The sequence below is a fragment of the Quercus lobata genome, chromosome 10 (genome assembly GCF_001633185.2).
Source record: "Quercus lobata isolate SW786 chromosome 10, ValleyOak3.0 Primary Assembly, whole genome shotgun sequence".
Taxonomy (NCBI): domain Eukaryota; kingdom Viridiplantae; phylum Streptophyta; class Magnoliopsida; order Fagales; family Fagaceae; genus Quercus; species Quercus lobata.
This window is the reverse complement of record NC_044913.1, coordinates 42,652,817-42,671,647: the sequence shown is the minus strand read 5'-3', so window position 1 is coordinate 42,671,647 and position 18,831 is coordinate 42,652,817. Positions and strand designations below refer to the sequence as shown.

Here is an 18,831-nt window from a genome sequence, read left to right as displayed (position 1 = left end):
GCTGGTGTGGATGCTCTAAGGGTCTTGATTTCTTTTCACAGGGATGATATAAAAAAACTAATTCACCATGGACTTTTTTTTTTTTCAATTTAGAAAAGGGCGTGAACAAACAAGAAGTTGAAGAAAAATTTAACTCTATAGGCCAGATTTCATTACAATTAGTACACGAGAGACCACAAAAACAATCCAAACACACTATCGGGGACCTTCATTGTTGTGGATTATGTTTTTTATTTCCAGTAGAAAATATGAAAGAAGAATGTAATTTTATTCCCAAAAGAAGAGAAGAAGGAAAAGCATAGATATAAGGTCTGTTTGGAATCCATTTATTTTGCTGAAAATACCGTAGATAAAGGTAAAAGTTAACTTAATAGTATAATGAGATTCATAAATAGTATCAAAAAGTGCAGTAGAACTCATGAATAGTAGCAAAAATAAGTTGAATAATAAAATAAGTTAACAAAATTAATCATGTCAAACGGATACGTAAAAGAGAAAAAAGAGATAAAGATTTAAGGTTCAATGTACCAAGTTATTTGTTTTCCGTCACTGTGTTTATGTCTGTTAATCTGGTATGCCTCCTTGTTTTGTTCACTGAAGGCTGAAGTTGTTTTCAAAACAAAACAAAATAAAAAAAAGCCTTTAACATATATATTACAAAAAAATTCTAGAGAGAAAAAGGAGGGGAAGCCTCGTGGATATTTTCTTATAACAATGCGATGAATTGATGATACATACAACAGCCCTTAAACTGCTGAAGTCACTAGTCTGAGAGTGGAGCTGAAGCCCTCGGGTATTCTTTCTTCTGGCAGTCTCTTTATCCATAAAATCCTATGAAAAAACAACTATAACACTGAAGAATACATTCCCATGTGATTTGGATTGAAACATGGTGCTTTAACTATTAGGTAAGAAAGCTGAATTACATTTTTTTTTTTTAATTATGAAGAAAAATGATCTTCTTAGACCATAAAGAATAGATGGTTCAATTTGTCTTTGTCGATGCATACCCGGCATGGATGAGCCTATATTTGTGCAACAAGGAGCTCATTCCATGTGTCAGGAATGCCGGGTAGGCACCAATGTAAGCAATCATTTACATCAGTTGTTCCTCTAATACTGTAGCGGGATGTGTGACCCTCATCCCTCAGTTTAGAAATAGAATCTTTACTTTTGTACCCAGGGGCGGAGCCCCGTTGCCCCTTGGGGGCCGTGGCCCCTGCCAAAAAAAAAATAAAAAAAGTCCACCAGCTTATATAGAAATTTTAATTGGGCCCCCCTTCAATTTCTATTCAATTCACTCACAAGCTCTAGCATGCTCCAGTTTCAATTATAGGCTTCTTTTATCTTCTAATAAAACAAAACATAACCCCCTTATATTTAAATACCCAAAGGCACTACCCAACAAAATAACATTTTATCACCCATTCTCAATCTCAAAATCAGAACCCTTTCTTTTGCTATTCTTTTTAGAGAGATGCTATATCTACAAAATTTTTATTGTAGTTTTACAAATTATAAGTGGTTAGTTGTTATTGGTTTAAATTTGAACCTAACACTGAGATTACTTTTTTGCTCAAACAATAATAATTAGTAACAACCTGTCACTTAGGATTTGTTATAAAAATGTTGTGAAAATATTGTAGACATATTATTTATCTTTTTTTTATTTTCTTCTTGTCTTCTGTGTACACGCCACCGCCCACTCCACTGGTACCAGCAGCCCCCAAACAAAACAAAACCTCAGTTTAGCCCTCCTTTCAAACTCAGTCCTCATGATCCCAAAAAAAAAAAAAACCTGACCATTATTTTCTTTCTTCTTGCTTTCTTAAAATAAATCATTCAGAGGGTGAGTTTTCAGTTTTCTTTTCTTTCTTCAACACTACACCTTCATCTCTTTTTTTAGTTTTTTTTTTTCTTCTTCTCAACTATATACACTTACTTAAATATTTACATGCACTTTAATTTTTCCTAGATTTTTAGAGAAATATATGATTGAAGGCATGGGGAGGTATGAATAACATCCATATAATTAATAATAGGAATGATGATAGGTTGACTGTTTAAATTACAGTGGAAATTTTGTTTTTTTCTTAAGTACGAATAACATCCATATAATTAAGTAAAAATTTCTAATTAAGAGTTTATTTTTTAAGTTCTTTTCATGTTAATTTTTGAGTCATATTCTTAAAACTTAAAGAATTTGAGCAAACGAAAAACAATTGATGCATTCTTTAAGAAAAAAGATATTAGCAATTCATAATTTAGGACACCTATGGTTGTAGAAACAAATGTGGCTATAGAAATAAATGTTGATACTTTAATACCTAATGAACACCCTTCCAAATGTTCAAGAATTCAATCTGAAGAGATAGATCGTGATTCAGGATCACGTAAACAAATATGTGAATTTCCTATCAACAAACAAGATGAATTCGACGAGCTTATCTCAAAGAAGGTCCATATCAACCTAAAAATATAGACAATCCATACAACAATGATAATCATTGTTGTTGAAAATGGGCCCCCCATATAAAAAATCCTGGCTACGCCCCTGTTTGTACCCTTTACAGCACCCTCAATAACTGGATCACTTGATCCATCTTGCATAACTTCACTTCCTCCAGACAAGGGAGTGGTATTATCACAGGTACCCCCAGTGTTCCAGTCTCCATTAAAGAAATGCCTCGGTGAGATAGTCCTAAAGAAAACTTTGAGATGGGGATAAGAGGGAAGATGAGAATCAAGCCATCTGACGATGTTAAGGGGCACTAGATCACTCAGACTTGCTGACCAGTAATATAAAATGGTGGTATTGGTTTTCGGGAACCAGTAAGCCCAGCCATCAGGACGTATGGCTCCACGAGCTTTGACAAGACCATATTTTTTTCCCACATTTTGAACTTCTGGGCTCTCTTCCCCACCAGTGGCCATACACATCAAAGACTGGAACTGCTGCCTACCTAATGAATCTCCTATAAATGCAATTGTCTTGTCCTGCATTCTGATATGAACAGCAACACTTTAGATCATGAACATAACCAGAGCATCAAATTTCAAACTTATGACTAAATAATGTCCAACTACATATTAGGAGTCAGTAAACTATTGCCTAAATGATCATTAATAACTCCCCCGAAAAAAAGGGAGAAAAATCTAAAAATTTCGAAGTTATAACTAAACCTGAGCGGGGTGCAATATAAAGCATCTGACATCAATGATAAATTAACATCAGTTTAAGATTTGATTTCTAATTCAGGATTTTGTCAAAATAGGAAAAACAGAAAATCTAATAAATAAGATATCAGATATATTATACCAAGGCCATTGAAAGTTCTTTGAATTGAATTATGAAAGCCATATGATACACAAGATAGAGAAGAGACGAAGGGAAATTTCAAATAATAAGAAGAAGAGATACCTACCTTCTCAAGAATGCAGACCGCTCAAACTCTGGCATTTCACAGCTTTCTGGCTGCCACCGATATCCCTCATAAGAAAAATCTTTTCGCTGTGTTAATCTACATGCCCACATTGCTGATAACCACTTCTTACATCCTAAACCAGAATACAATGGCCTTCGACTGTCAGCAACCCATCTACCCTTGGCATAGTTGCAGACTGCAGAGGTGAAAACCAGACAACCTTAGTATTCATTTGAAGAGTGAATAAATTACATTTGGAATATGCATGAATTAAATCTGGTCGATGAATGCTTTGTAACAAATTTAGACTTGTCACATAAACAATTAATATATAAAAAAGTGTGAAGCTAGAACTTTACAGAACTTTTTTTTTTTTTTGGATAAGTTAGAACTTTACAGAGCTTTATATTTTGTTACACTTCGTTTCAACAATTCCACCAAACAATTACATTTGGAGTATGAATGAATAAATTCACTTTTTGCAGCATCACCCACTGCACCATAAAAGCCCGCCCCCGCCCCGGGCGGGGGGGGGGGAAGGGGGAGGGAAGAAAAAAAAAGACCCCAACTTTTGAGCAACTAAACAGTGAAGCTAAAGATGATCAACAGGGTCTCTAGTGTTCACTATTTACATTACACATACAACGCCAATTAACCAATGCTATATTCATATTTATAAGATTGTCTATAGTCAAAAATTTATTCAACCCTACTGTCCACACGAATTAACACTTTCTTGTTCATGTAATTCATGTAGATGCATCTCCACGGAAATGCTTCCTAATAGCATTCTCAAGGTTTCACAACAAGATCAAACTCTAAATTCACCATTCGTATTCAAAACCCATCTCATACAGACAGTGTTTCTAACAAAGGGAAGTTTAGAATATAACAAATCCATTAGAAAATCCACCCCTTTCATCTCCCAACAACAACAACAAATCTTTAGTCCCAAATTTTTGGGGTCGGCTATGGGTCCTTAACAGATTATAGTTCCACATGTATTCTTTTTCTCTATTCTATTCTATTTGAAGCCATATTTTCTTTTATTTCCCAATTTGACATATTGTGAGCCAGATGCTAAAAATTGCAGCCCCTGACACTACTGAAAACAATTGAGAGATGATACCAGGAAGACTCTTAAAAAGGCACTGGCTATTACCCTTTAACAGACTCCTAAATGCACCTCTATTTTTTGCTCTTTTTGCATAAAGTAGCTTTATTAATACAGACTTTTCTCCTTTATAAAACTTTAAAAAGCAAATCTAATCATAAGTGACCAATCATTAAGGGTTCAAATGAGAGGGAAAAAAATAGTGTACTTGCAAAACAAGTGTGTAAAGATGTCAAAGGCATGCTTATATTGAAGTATAAAAATAAAAGTACCTTTAGTTTCCGAGGAGGATGTCATATCCTCATTTATGTCTATCGTTTCAGGAGAGAGTGGATATAGAGTCTACTGGTGCAGTACCGAAGTTTTCTTCTGCTTTTGTTATGATGGAATCTGACATATTTACCACAATTTTCTCTGTTGGCTTCATGGATACTACAGAATCATTTCGGGCATCCACATGAAACTCTATGCCACAACAAAAAATAAGTCATTAGCAGGCTTACAAACCTATAAAAGCAAGTTAAAAACTTGTTGATGACCGTAACAAGAACATGTCTGGATATTAAAAATATTACCAGTCAGAATCAAATCAAGTTTAAACTGGTGATGTCGCTGAGCTTACACCACTCCATAAGTTAAGAGGACATGTTTCACTAAACACACTACTTTTAACATGCAAAATATCAAGTTGATTGGAGCAATACATACACCACTCCTACTGTAATACTCTCTCCATCCTAAATTGATGGGATGCATTCCTTTTAGGTTTGTCCCCAAAATATATGGGTTTTTGAAAAAATAAAAACATCTATCTATTTGACATATCACTCTTAAATTAAACACACCCCCCCCCCCCCCCCCCCCTTCCATTTTATAAATTTGAATCAACCTTTCTTGGTGTAAAGTTGAATTTATTCAATCATTAGTTGGTTTTATTCCATACCAAATTTGCTTGTAATTCAGCATTTAAAAACCTTGTATTTAGGTGGGAATCATGTAAGGGTAGTGTGTGAGAGAATGTGAAAAAAAGCTCAAGAGTGTGCAATCAAGAAGAGTCTCACGACTGGATCTCGCGACTGGCAAGTCGCTAAAAGTGGCACACGTGTGAAGCATGCAAGGGAGCTGAAGGATACTGCCAGCTATTGCATTACAGGACAAAACCTCCAATCTAGCAAGGCAGTTAACTCGCGACTCGTTCCAGTCGCGAGCTCGAGTTGCCAGAATACCTTGTTTGGTTGTCACTGACTCTTCGTATTTCATACAAACCCTACTATAAATACCCTTATACCCACGAAATGTAGAGAGTTTCTAGAGAGAATTTTGAAAGAAAAACCCTAGAGAAAAACAAGATTGACTCATCCATAATCTTCATCCTTTGATTCTCCAAATTCCTCTACTCTCACCCTCTCCATTGATACATCCTTGAGAGGTACATTTAGCCAAATCATTATCTCACCATACTCATATCTGTGAGAAAGTATTTTAGTGCTTGGGAAGCAGTTCAGAAGGGACCAATTCATTTTGGTTAATGCAATGGGCTATTGCGGGATTCGGTAAACTAGAGAAGACAAGGTTCGGCGTAATCCTATTAGAGCAAGAAGCTTGGCGGGCTTAAGTGCACTAGGAAGATTAGGCTTGGAGGGTCTTCTGCTATTCATGTATCCCAACTTTATTCTCTAGTGGATTATTAACCGCTTGGAAGGAGGCGGAGAGGTTTTATGCCGAGGACTTCAGTTTCCTCTTCAATAACACATTGCTGTGTTGTCTTTGTGTTTGCATCTCTCTTCCCTTAATCTTTACCTTTTAATTACTGCTGTGGTTATAATTAATTTCGGTTTAGATTGTTTTACCAATTCTGTTCTAGCTTATTATCATATTCCGCACATAAATTGTTTGATTAGAAGCTTGTGTTGGTAATTTGTATATTATGTTTGAAAATTTAAAAAAAAACTGTGCAACCCTGTTTTGGCGACTTGCCTCGCGGGTCAAGTCAGTCACATGCCCCAATCACAAGCTTACATAAAAGGTTTTCGCGACTCATTGGCGGGTCAAATTCCTAGTCGCAAAAAAGACTTAGAATTTTTTCAAAAATCTAGAATTTAAGATTTCTCACGACTTAGTTTGGTGACTTATTCGCGAGTGGAAGCTCCAATCGCGAGGTTTACTCGGAAAGTTTCGCGGCTCCCTTCGCGACTTTCTTAAGGGTGGACCTTCCAGTCGCAAAAAACACTTAGACAAATTTTTTGAAATTTTTTCTCAGGGGTTTTTGGTGACTTGGTTTGGTGACTTGTTCACGACTCATTTCAGTCGCAAAAATCACGTGTCTTGCCCAATAAGGGTCTTTTTCAGAACTGGCTTCTAGTTCTTTCTCAATATATTTCATATTTCTTGCCTAAGATTTCTTGAATTGAGTGGTTTTGATGATATATGTGAATATGATGCTTGAATATGGGTATTTAATGCTTTGGTGAGATTATGATGTGGGTTTTGTTGGTTATGTGTTGTTACACTCTGTTTTTGGTTGCACAATTTATTATTTATGGCACACAGACATTCAGTGACATATTTGAGACCTTAATCTCATGATTTTAGGGTTTTCTTCAATATTCCTGTTTTGGGACTTACTTAATGCTAATAGAGTTCACTGTCTTGTGTGGTTTCTGTTGCTCTTTGTTGTAACATGATGTAGTTTGGAAATGTCTTTGTTCAAAAGATCAGTTGTGAAAGGGAGTGGCAGCAAAGTGAAATAGCCAGTGATTGATGTTGATGAGATCTTTCTCCTAAGTCAAAAAGGACCCAATCATCGATGGGAGTGTATGACCCTAACAAGTTCAGATCTTATGCTACTTTTTAGACCTATGAGAAATACTTTAGAGAACCCTCATTGCTGGTTAAAAGGGCTGTTAACCAGCCGTCTCTCCTGGACACCGACATCCCTAAATGGTTTGCCACCAAGGATTGGAACTTCCTTCTCTCCAACCTTGATGATGCATACAAGAATTTGGTGAAAGAGTTCTGCTAATGCCATTGTCAAGGGAGACGAGCTTAAATGCTAGGTTAGAGGAAAGATTTTCTCAGTGACTCCCGTTTATCTGGTAGAAATCCTATACATCAACCGACTGATGTTTACTAATCCACCAGTATATGATGATTTGAATCCGGATGAGGATCTACTTCGGGATGCTCTTGGAAGAAACTTGGAATTCTCACCAAATGGGAACTCAATCAGTGTTTCCTCACTATCTCCGGAACTAAGGGTGCTTACAATAATCATTTTCCACAATCTATATCCTCTATCCAGCACCGAGTACATGAACCTCGGTAGAGCTTTGTTCCTTCATGATTTGATTACTGATGAAGAGATCGATATTTGCTCTCATATCTTTCATATTTTGCGCAAGACTGTTGCAAGAACTGACTCAAGGACTTGCATTCCTTTTTGCTGCCTCATTTCAAGGATATTGAAACTCAAAGGCATTCATCCATTGGAAGATAAGTCGCCCTACCCGAAGCCAAGTCCAATCAACATTTGTACACTCAACGCTAGCATTGGTCATAGTCGGAAGGGAATCAAAATAGACTCCAACTACTCATAGTGGTTCACGCTCTAGCTCATCCTCATATGATGAGAAGTTAGACGACATTATGGTATCCGTCCACGACATAAGCACTAAGATGTCTGGACTTGCCTCTCTCCTACACCATCACAACATCCGTTATGATACAAAGTTTACTTCTCTCCAAACTCAATTGGATCAAATTCAAAGAAAAGTAGAAGAAAATGAGGACTAGCTATTCCATGACAAAAAGGAGGAGATGATGATGATAGGGGGAGGAAGAGCTTGATTAAAGGGGGAGTATTGATGTTGAAAAGCAGGAGATAGAAAAAGGCTTATGTTGCTTAATATTATCATATCTCAGGGTTTATGTTGTTTACTAAGTATTTTGTATTTTGTACCCATGCTTTGTAGCTTAGTACTTGTTGTTAATGTTATGCATTTCTTTAAGTATATCACTCTTGTGCCCTTGTTGGATTTTATATCCTTGATGCAATTACCTTGTGTTGTTGTATTGGTTGAGTGTTGAACATGCAAATGATACTTTGCATTGAGCTTATTAGCTTGCATGTCCGGATGTTCATTCCTTGTGTGAATGATCATTGTGGTCACTATTTATAGTGATTGTTCGTTTTTGGTCAAGCCATACTTTATTGCTTTAAACTCTTTTGCTTGATCGCATTGTGCTTGCTCCATATGCATTTCAAGTTTTCTGCTTACAATGATCGTATTATGTTGTTGTTTTCAAGAATTACTTGTCCGTATGGTTCTAAAGCTTCACAAATTCTAGAGTTAGGTGTGAGTGAATTTTGTTCAACTATTCCCAACTCACATGTTAAGTCTAGAGTTTGTTTTAGGGTTTTATCACGAAATAGCCAAAGGGGGAGATTGTAAGGTTGAATTTATTCAATCATTAGTTGGCTTTATTCCATGTCAAATTTGTTTGTAATTTAGCGTTTAGAAACCCTGTATTTAGGTGGAAATCATGTAAGGGTAGTGTGTGAGAAAGTGTGAAGAAAAGCTCAAGAGTGTGCAATCAAGAAGAGCCTTGCGACTGGATCTTGCGACTGACAAGTCACCAGAAGTGACACACGTGTGAAGCATGCAGGGGAGCTAAAGGATCACACCAACTGTTGCACTACAGAACAAAACCTCCAGTTTGACAAGGCAGTTAACTCGTGACTCAAACTTAAGACTCATTCCAGTCACGAGCTTGAGTTGCCAAAATACCTTGTTTGGTTATAACTGACTCTTCACATTCCATACACACCCTACTATAAATAACCTTATACCCACGAAATGTAGAGAGTTTCTGGAGAGAATTTTGAGAGAGAAACCCCTAGAGAAAAACAAGATTGACTCATCCACAATCTTCATCCTTTGATTCTCTAAATTCCTCTACTCTCACCTTTTCCATTGATACATCCTTGAGAAGTACATTTAGCCAAATCCTTATCTCACCATACCCATATCTATGAGAAAGTATTTTGGTGCTTGGGAAGCAGTTTAGAAGGGACGAATTCATTTTGATTGATGCAATGGGTTATTACAGGATCCGGTAAACTAGAGAAGACAAGGTTCGGTGTAACCCTATTGGAGCAAGAAACTTGGAGGGCTTAGGTGCACTGGATAGATTAGGCTTGGAGGGTTTTCTACTATTCATGTATCCTAACTTTATTCTCTAGTGGATTATTAACCGCTTGGAGGGCAGCAGAGAGGTTTTATGCCAAGGACTTCAGTTTCCTCTTCGATAACACATCGTTGTGTTGTCTTTGCGTTTGCATCTATTTTCCCTTAGTCTTTTCCTTTTAATTATGTTGTGGTTGTGATTAATTTCGGTTTAGATTGTTTTACCAATTCTGTTCTAGCTTATTATCATATTTCGTACATACATTGTTTGATTATAAACTTATGTTGGTAATTTGTATATTGGGAGTCTAAACGTTCATAGGTGTTTTACACACTATTTGAACATTCACTTGGCCCACCTATGAGTATTTTAGGAAGATTGTGATGTTTATTTTTGTTAATGAAAAAGAAGAGGCAAACTATTAGAAAAATGCTTAAATAATTGGATTCACCATTTCCTAACAGTGTAAACATTTGGTACAACTAGTAATTTATCATGGTGTTAGAATAAGTGGTATTGAGTTAGAACCGTGTATCCATTCTACCTCCCATTCAAAAAGTTAAAAATCTAACATGTTGGGCCCCACTTATTAAGTAGGAGTCTAGGCCCACACATGAGAGGTAGTGTTAGAATAATGGTTAAATGAATGAATTCAAAATTTCCTAACCGCTTCAGTGTTTGGGATAGTTACAATTGGTAATTGATTACAAATAAGAAGAAAAAGATGAAAGAGAATGGGTTGTTTCTATATATCAAGCCCTCACCTAATCCATTCCATATATACAAAAGAAAAATTACAGTATATAATATATGGTCTTTTTCAAAAAATTATATTCTAATAGTGATAGTTGATAGGGACACATCATAAATAATATCTTCTAGAAGAGTCTAGAATAGGGGCACTTCACCTATGGTATCTTTCTAGAAGGATAGAATTATCTTTCTTCCTAAAAGTCCCCCCTTAATTGGAGCATATATCTCATATAAACCCAACTTGGAACAAAAATACTAATTGACTCCTACAAGGTGCTTGGCCCTTCCATGAAACATAAGATTGGAAACAATATGTATAGTTGCTTGACTATCACATGATAGTGGGATAGGAGTAGGCACTGCATAATTCTAGAAGAAAGTGCTGTAACCAAGTTGAAAACTCGAAAATGTGTTAAAAACACAAGAGCTATTTAGACCCCCAAATTAAAGTTACGGCTCAATAGATTTTCCACTAACTTAGTTCTAAGTGCGGAATAGTGTAAATGTGAGCGGATAAACAAACAAGCTACTCTAATCCATAATCAAAACAACACAGTAGTAAAATGGAATGTTAAAGAGTAGGGAAGAGAGATGCAAACACAAGATAACACGCCGATGTGTTATCAAAGAGGAAACCAAAGAACTCGGCAAAAATCCTCTCCGCCGCCCTCCAAGCGGTAATCGATCCACTAGACAATCAGTTGGGATACATGGGTTAGCAAGAGACCCTCCAAGCCTAATCTACCCGATGCACCTGATAATGCCTTAAAATGTATACTTGTTATATATTTATGTGAGCGTTATCTCCTTATTACTATGCTTAATTTGTATAATTAAGCCATAATTTGCATTAATCCCTATTATTTATCTTTACATAATTTCTTGAATAAAATGCTATTCATTGTGTGTAATTTTCTACTTTCAGGAAATTATGTGAAAAATATGAGTTTACAGAAATTTGTGAGAGAATGGAGGCCAAACTAGAATTAAAGTGGAGCTAAAGGACCATGCTTAAATGTCTAAGGAGGTGTAACTAGAGTGCTTGGATCGATTGGAAGCTTCAAATGAGGAAAGAAATCAAAGAAGCAGAATCTGAAAAGGAAAAATCTGATTTGAGCACTGATCAGTATTTTGGGCGTATCTCTCTCCTCAAAAATCCAATTGACACAATGTTAGATGGGTTGGAACCATGACTTAAATATCTACAACTTTCCAGTTTTGAGTTTTTCTAAATTCTCAATTTTTGAAGGCCAAAATTAACTCACAAGTTACCGCTGTAAACCTGGACGGAAATTAAAATAGTAAATGTTTTATTTTCTTTGGACACTTAGACATTAGGTTTTTTGAGGGGAGGTTGTGGAGAACGAATTTTGAAGAGAAAACCTTGTATTTTTCTTTCTCTAATGGCAGCCTAAACTCTTTGCTAGGGCTAGGGGTTATGTTTCTTCTATACGGTATGAATATTCAATGTGATTCTTTCTAGGATTTTATCTACAACATATTTGATTGTTCAATTAGATTTCTTTTGATGTATTAGTTCTTCCATGCTTTCAATAAGTTCAATCATGTTTTTCTTATTGTTTAGATGAATTTCTAATAGTTTCAAATAGAAATCAGGATTTAAAGTGAATGGGTTTTTCTAAAAACTTTTCTAACCACATTATCAATCGAGGTTATCATGATTTCTTGAATTGTCTCAGTTCAACCGAATCATAAGTTTTTAATTGTATAAGAACAATCAATTATGAAATAAATATTTTCTTAGATCACAAAGAATTTCATATCAATATAGGGAAACACCCCAATGCCCTAATATTTACATTATTGATTAAAATCAGTTTTTATTATTATTCTTGTTAATAATCACCAAGCAAAAGTATTTTTCTTCTTCACTCAAATTGTTATTTAATTATATTGTCATTGAATTTACCCTGCTCCTTATGGTTCGATCTCGGTACTCTGAGAATTATATTACTACGATCTCCTGCACTTGGGAGGGAGCAAGCAGTACCTAAATCCTCCAAGCTCCTACTCCAACAAGGCTTCTTGGAACCGTGTCTTGTCTAGCTCTTCGGATCCCGCAACAAGCTCCATGTTGCATCTACCATTTTTGGCTTCTTCCAATACTTCCCAGCAACACCAAACTATCACTTGACACTCTGAAAGGGTGTGGTAAGTGTTTGGGCTATCAACCTCTCAATGGTATGGAAATGGAGAGGTAGGAGTTGAGGAAAATCCACAAGCAACTGTATAGAGAATTGTGAGTATAACAATCTCCAACTCTCAAGGTGTTTGGCTAGAGTTTTCTCTCAAAAATACTCTTCAACATTTGTGGGTAATGTGGGTATAAATAGTGTAGGCACAGAAAGTATGTATCAGAATTAACAGTCGGGCAAAACAGAATGTCTTGTAGATGTCTCGCGGGGAGGCCATACCCGCGAGATACTCGCGAGACACAGCTGTCTCCATTCTATCCTGACTTTTCGCATTCCAGCATGTGCAAGTCACATGGGTCACTTCGCAGGATGCTTAGCCGCGAGATACCCGCGAAAACTCTTCAGTTTTCAATTGCTTGAGTCTTCACACTCTCTCTCTATCACACAACCCTTACAATCAAATCCCACAATAAATATAGGGTACAAAAGATTGAATAAAATTACAATCAAATTTGGTACGGAATTAAAGTCAACAAAACACATATTTGTAAATTACAACTTTACACAAGTCATGTCACTAGCAGTACATGTCCTCGCTCTGTATTATGCTTCTACACTAGACTAAAAAACTACATTTTACTTTTCCATGTTACAAATTTTCCTCCCAATGAGCAAAACCCAATGGTGGACCTTCTATCAAAAGGTAATGCAGCCCAATCTGCATCAATGAAGTCTTCTACCCTAAGATGGCCATGCTTTCTTAGGGTAGCACACCAATGTTAGAGTCTTGGGACTTTTAAGAGCTGAGTCATCACACTAAGTGTGTATTTGGCTTGAGCTTATAAGCTCAGCTCTTAGCTTTTATGTATAACTTTTTAAAATCTCACTTTTTCTTACTTTTTTTTTTTTTTTTTTTCCAAAGTATAAGTATACTTTAGCACACTTTCAAAAAAAAAAACTAGATAAATTGTTCTCAAACAGACACTAATTGTATATGAAAAGTATGGCCTTGTGATAGTAAAAAAATTAAGCCTCCCAACCAATTGAAGATATCAGCTAGGATTTGAAATAAGTTTCATTCATCTTTTAGGAGTTTCCAATTTGGAACCATAGAAGTTTCAACAAGACGAGAACCCAACAATCAAGTCTCCTTAAGGATATCAAATACATACTTCCTTTGAGATAAATTGATGTCTTGCTTAGATCTTGCAACTACAATTCCTAAAAAGTATCGAAGCCATGATCTTTGGTGTGAAAGTGTAGTTATAAAACTGCATTCTAATCATCCATAATAATTACTGTCATCCACATAGACAACAAGTAATATGCATCCAGCATCAATGTGTAAATGGAAACTGAATGATCCATCTGACAACAGTGGAGTCCAAATCCATGAAAACTTCACAAAACTTCCCAAATCATAATCTTGGTGACTGCTTAAGACCATATAATACTTTCTTCAACCTGCAAACATTGCCCTAATTCTACCCCAGAACAACAAACACAGGTGGTTATTCCATATATTCTTCTTCAAGAAGGTCATCGTGGAAAAATGCATTTTTAACATCTAATTGATGTTAGTTACAACCAAGATTGGCTGCAAGCGATACTAGGACTCGAATAGAAGAGACCAAAAGAGAGGTGGTCTCACAATAATCAATACCATAAGTTTGGCAACAGCCCTTGGAAACCAACCAAGCTTTAAGTCAATCATCAGGATGGAACTTAACAGTGTATATCCATTTACTAGGGGTGTCAATAGGTTAAGTTTCAACCCGTCACTTGTCTTGACCACATTGGGTGGGGGAGGAAGGAACCCACTGCCGACCCAATAGAAATGGTGGCTCGACCGTTTGGAACTCCAAGGATGGCAGTCAAAACTGGTTAAGACAACAATTTGATGGGTAACAACGATACGGATTTGGCAACAAGGAGGAGATCTCTATATCTCCCTTCAATCTGGATAGAGATCTCTAGATCCCCTTTCCCTTCATTAAAAATGGGTGATTCTTTGAAATCTAGGTCAAACGAGTTGGGTGTGTTGGATTCTCGAGTGGAAAACCAAACACTCAACCAGACCAAGTTGGGTTTTGAAGCATTTAACCCTCCGCTGACCCCCAAAACCATCAAAACTGGCTGAATCTTGTCGGGTCTAGTGGGTGCCCCCAGTTTGTGCAAGTTTTTGGAAATTCATACCATTTACAACTAACTATATGTTTCCTATGTTGCAAGGGAACAAGATCTGAACTTCCACTTTGATGTAAAGCAGCCATCTCACAATTTCATGGCCTGCCTCCAATCCAGGTCAGAGACTGCATCCTAAAGAGGGATGGAAATACTAGAAAGGTAGGAAACAAAACAAGAAAAATGAGACAACGACTGACATACATGTCCAGCATGCGTACCTAAGTCAATGCACCACAAAAAAGTTCTTAGTTCTTAGTTCCAATCCAGGTCAGAGAATGCATCCTGAACAGGGATTGAAACACTAGAAAGGTTGGAAACAAAACCAGAAAAATGAGACAATGACTGCGATACATGGCCAGCATGCTTACCTATGTCAATGCTCCACAGAAAAGCTATTAGCTCTTAGTTCCAATCCAGGTTAGAGGGTGCATCCTGAAGAGGGATGGAAATACTAGAAAGGTTGGAAATGAAAACAAGAAAAATGAGACAATGACTGACATACATGGCTAGTATGTGTACCTAAGTCAATGCGCCACAAAAAGTTCTTAGTTCTTAGTTCCAATCCAGGTCACAGAGTGCATCCTGAAGAGGGATGGAAATACTAGAAAGGTTGGAATTTACACAAGAAAAATGAGACAATGACTGACATACATGGCCAGCATGCGTAACTAAGTCAATGCACCACAAAAAACTTCTTAGTTCCAATTATCAGAGCATAAGTTTATCTTCTCATATCAGAGCCTTGTTCATAGGTTCCTTGGATGGCTCCATGCACCCTTTTATTTTTAATAAGTCACATAGTTTGTCATTTTTCTTCTTTAAATTCTAGTGGGAATTACTTTAATAGCAGAAGAAAGATACAAGTGCAAATTTGTGTATACATGTATGCACTAACACAAACCTGAAGAAGGCGCTATATACCACTCTTGGGCCAACAGTAGAGTATTAGCAAAATGATTTTTTTCCCAAGCCCAAAGTGCTATGGTTGTAATGACGAGAACAACCAGTGTGAGAGAAAGACTTCTCCCCTTCAACCTATGATTGTTGCCAGCTTTCATCTCCACTTATACACTACAACAATTACAGATCCCTTGGCCAGAATATTTATCCAGCTTTTTCCAAGTGGAATATGCTTAGAAAAAGTCCATCATCTACTAAAAGGCAATCATTGTGTTACTGCAGGCTTCATCTGCATGAGGTAACGAAAAGAAAGAAATAGATCAGATTGGCACAGAAAAGAAGGTGGTTTTAAATGGAGCTTATATCTCGTTTAATATAAATTGTATAAACATGTAGGACATGGGAATTCTTTAGTGATTTCCAACACAGATTCTTGAATTTGCACGACTATCATTTTCTAATAGCAACAAATTTAGAGGGGGAGGGAGGGATTCTTTCTCATGACCAAGAATATAGCTTCTTTCTAGGAGGTACCATTCGAATCAAGAATTTAAACTCTAAGAGTTAAGTTAAATCTATAGACACATACCCAATGGTTAGAAAAATGCTTTAGATGGATGCCAGTGTTATTGGTGTTATTGATGGAAGTTAAAGTCAGGCTTTCTTTGTTAACTCTTGATGTTGCATGAACTCTTCTAAGTGGTTTAAGTACTCTTACCAAAAACAAGTTTTAAATGCATTACACCAACGCTACATGGATCCTGGAAAATTAATTCTAAATTCCTTCCTTCCTATGATAGTGATTCAATTTGACTTATGGCAGACCATGCGCTAAGCATATTGATGTATGTAAACTTTGAAAGTAGACAGCATAAAATTATTAAGCCCATTTTAATTTTATACAATCTAAACCTTTTCCTAGCAAATTCCAATCTACAACACCATACTGATATCCAGATGTGTCCTCAAGCCCCTTATATTTGATTATTACTGAACCTGACTCTTCATGCCTAACTTTATGAAATTCTATATATATATATATATATATATAGAGAGAGAGAGAGAGAGAGAGAGAGAGAGAGAGAGAGAGAGAGGCAAGTTACACATACCTAATTGGTCTTGAACCCACGACCTCACCCTCCAACCAATTATTATAAGAGAAGTGACAGTTGAGCTATAACCCATTGGCTGAAATTCTAACAAATGAAGCTAGATGAAATGCAAAAAAGTGATTAATAGATGCTATTTGAAGATTGTGGGGACACGATTCGTGGCGGACCGTAACCGTGTTGGGTTCGCACGTAAGGAGGCCCCAACAATATCATTTGTAGAGCGTGGGTTTGAAAGGCTAGGCCTGGATCGACGAGCGGTGGGTTTTTCGTGGTAGTCGCGCGTGTCTAGGTTATCTTCACCCATGGAGTCTTTCTCCTGGAGGTGGGCTGGGAGGCTCTGGTTTTTGGCCATTTTTCCCCCAGCCCCTTCTTTAGGTTACTGATTTTTCCTTTTATATTCCCTTGTGTTCACTGTCCTTCGTCCACGTATAGGGTCAACATTTCCAAGGTTGATATTTGTCCCATCAGCCTGCACTCAAAGTCGTTGGGGGTGGTTGTAAAAGCCTAAGAATGCGACTCTGTCAGGTTCAGAGCATTGAATGGCAGTAAGAGCAGCTTTCCCTTGATATTTCAGATCTTTCTCTCAAGTTTCAGTTCTATACCGTTCTTACCCTCCTCTCTAAGGGGGAACTTTGGGTCTGCCGAGGACTGAACTGCCCTCGGCAGCATCCAAAGGCTATTTCGTCGAGTTTGGGCCATAGCCCTCCTCGGCTTGGGCCTTTGGGTTCTCTCCGGGTAGATGAGCCTGGCCAATAAATCATTTGGGCCCCACAATAGCCCCTCAAAACCCGGCTGTCCAACCTCCGGGTTGGAAAGGGGGGTTTTGGTGACGCCGGACCTCTTCTTACGGCCCAATCAACTCGGCCTATTAATAATGCTGGCGGCTCTTCATCTGCCCAAGAAATGTACCGGTCTGTAAGACAGTCTTTTGATTTTATTCTAGACGCGTTCTTACCATTCAGGTATTCAAGGCGCGCTTTTAATGGCCTCTATTTACGGAACTGCTTTAATTCGACGGTTTGTTTTGACGAGGTAGAGAAGTGGAACCGGCGTGTTTGGGTTTGCAGAGTCCTTTGGAGATCTGAACCTATTAAATGTCCCCTGCTCCGCCCTCTGTATAAATAGGACAGGAGGAGGTTATTGTTTTTGCAAAAAATCCCTTTTCATCCCTCTGAGATTTGAAATACTTGGCCTCCCCTAGGGTTCATTTTACCCACTGGTTTACACACTCAATCGTGATACACTTTACCATAACAACGAGCGATGCAAGAGCAAAAACCCTCCCATAAACGCCACGTTCCAATAAAGCTCATAATGGCTCGATCGGGACAGGGATGGCGAAGACTCAAAATCAGCCTCACCCTTCTTTCAGCCAAAATCCGAAGCAGGGACTCATCACGTCAAACTTTCGGCGTGACTGAGTCGAGAACATCCATCATCGGTACCAACCGCTCTCTTATGAGCATACATAGTATGGCCCCAGCGTGTTAGGAGTCAGGATCGAGGCAGAGACTAATTGTCTCTGCTTCTTCCTCTCTTCGCTCACTAGTGGCCCTCTCTGCCTCCCTTCCCTAGTCTTCCCAGCACCAGATTCATCCTGGTGTTTTCACTTCTCCCTCTTTTGCTCCTTTTTCTTTCTTTTCATCTCTTCTCTCTCATTCTCCTCCTTCTTTACTCATGTCCTCTACCTTCTTCATTCATCTCCTCCATCTTCTTCATTGATTTCTTCCTTACTATTTCCTTCTCCGTTGTTTTTCTAAAGGAAGGTTCTTATCGTAATATGAGCAGTATTGAGGCAGAGATTGAAGAGACTTTGAAGGCGAGTTTAAAAGACGCCTGACAGTTTACTTATCTGCACTACGGTTGTAATTGTTGCTTGGGCAGTTTACATTTTGTATAGGCTCGTTTGTGCCCCTTTTTGTATGTTGTAATAATTTTTCATATTAATAAAAATTGTTGTTTATCTCATTTCGCATGTTATGTCTCTAAGTTTTTAT

The 18,831-nt window shown here is 37.4% G+C and overlaps 1 pseudogene; it reads right to left on the bottom strand.

Annotated features, from left to right (window-relative positions):
* Positions 1–1,025: 1,025 nt before the first annotated feature.
* On the bottom strand, positions 1,026–15,880 carry LOC115965633 (annotated as a pseudogene).
* Between the last annotated feature and the right edge of the window lie 2,951 nt (positions 15,881–18,831).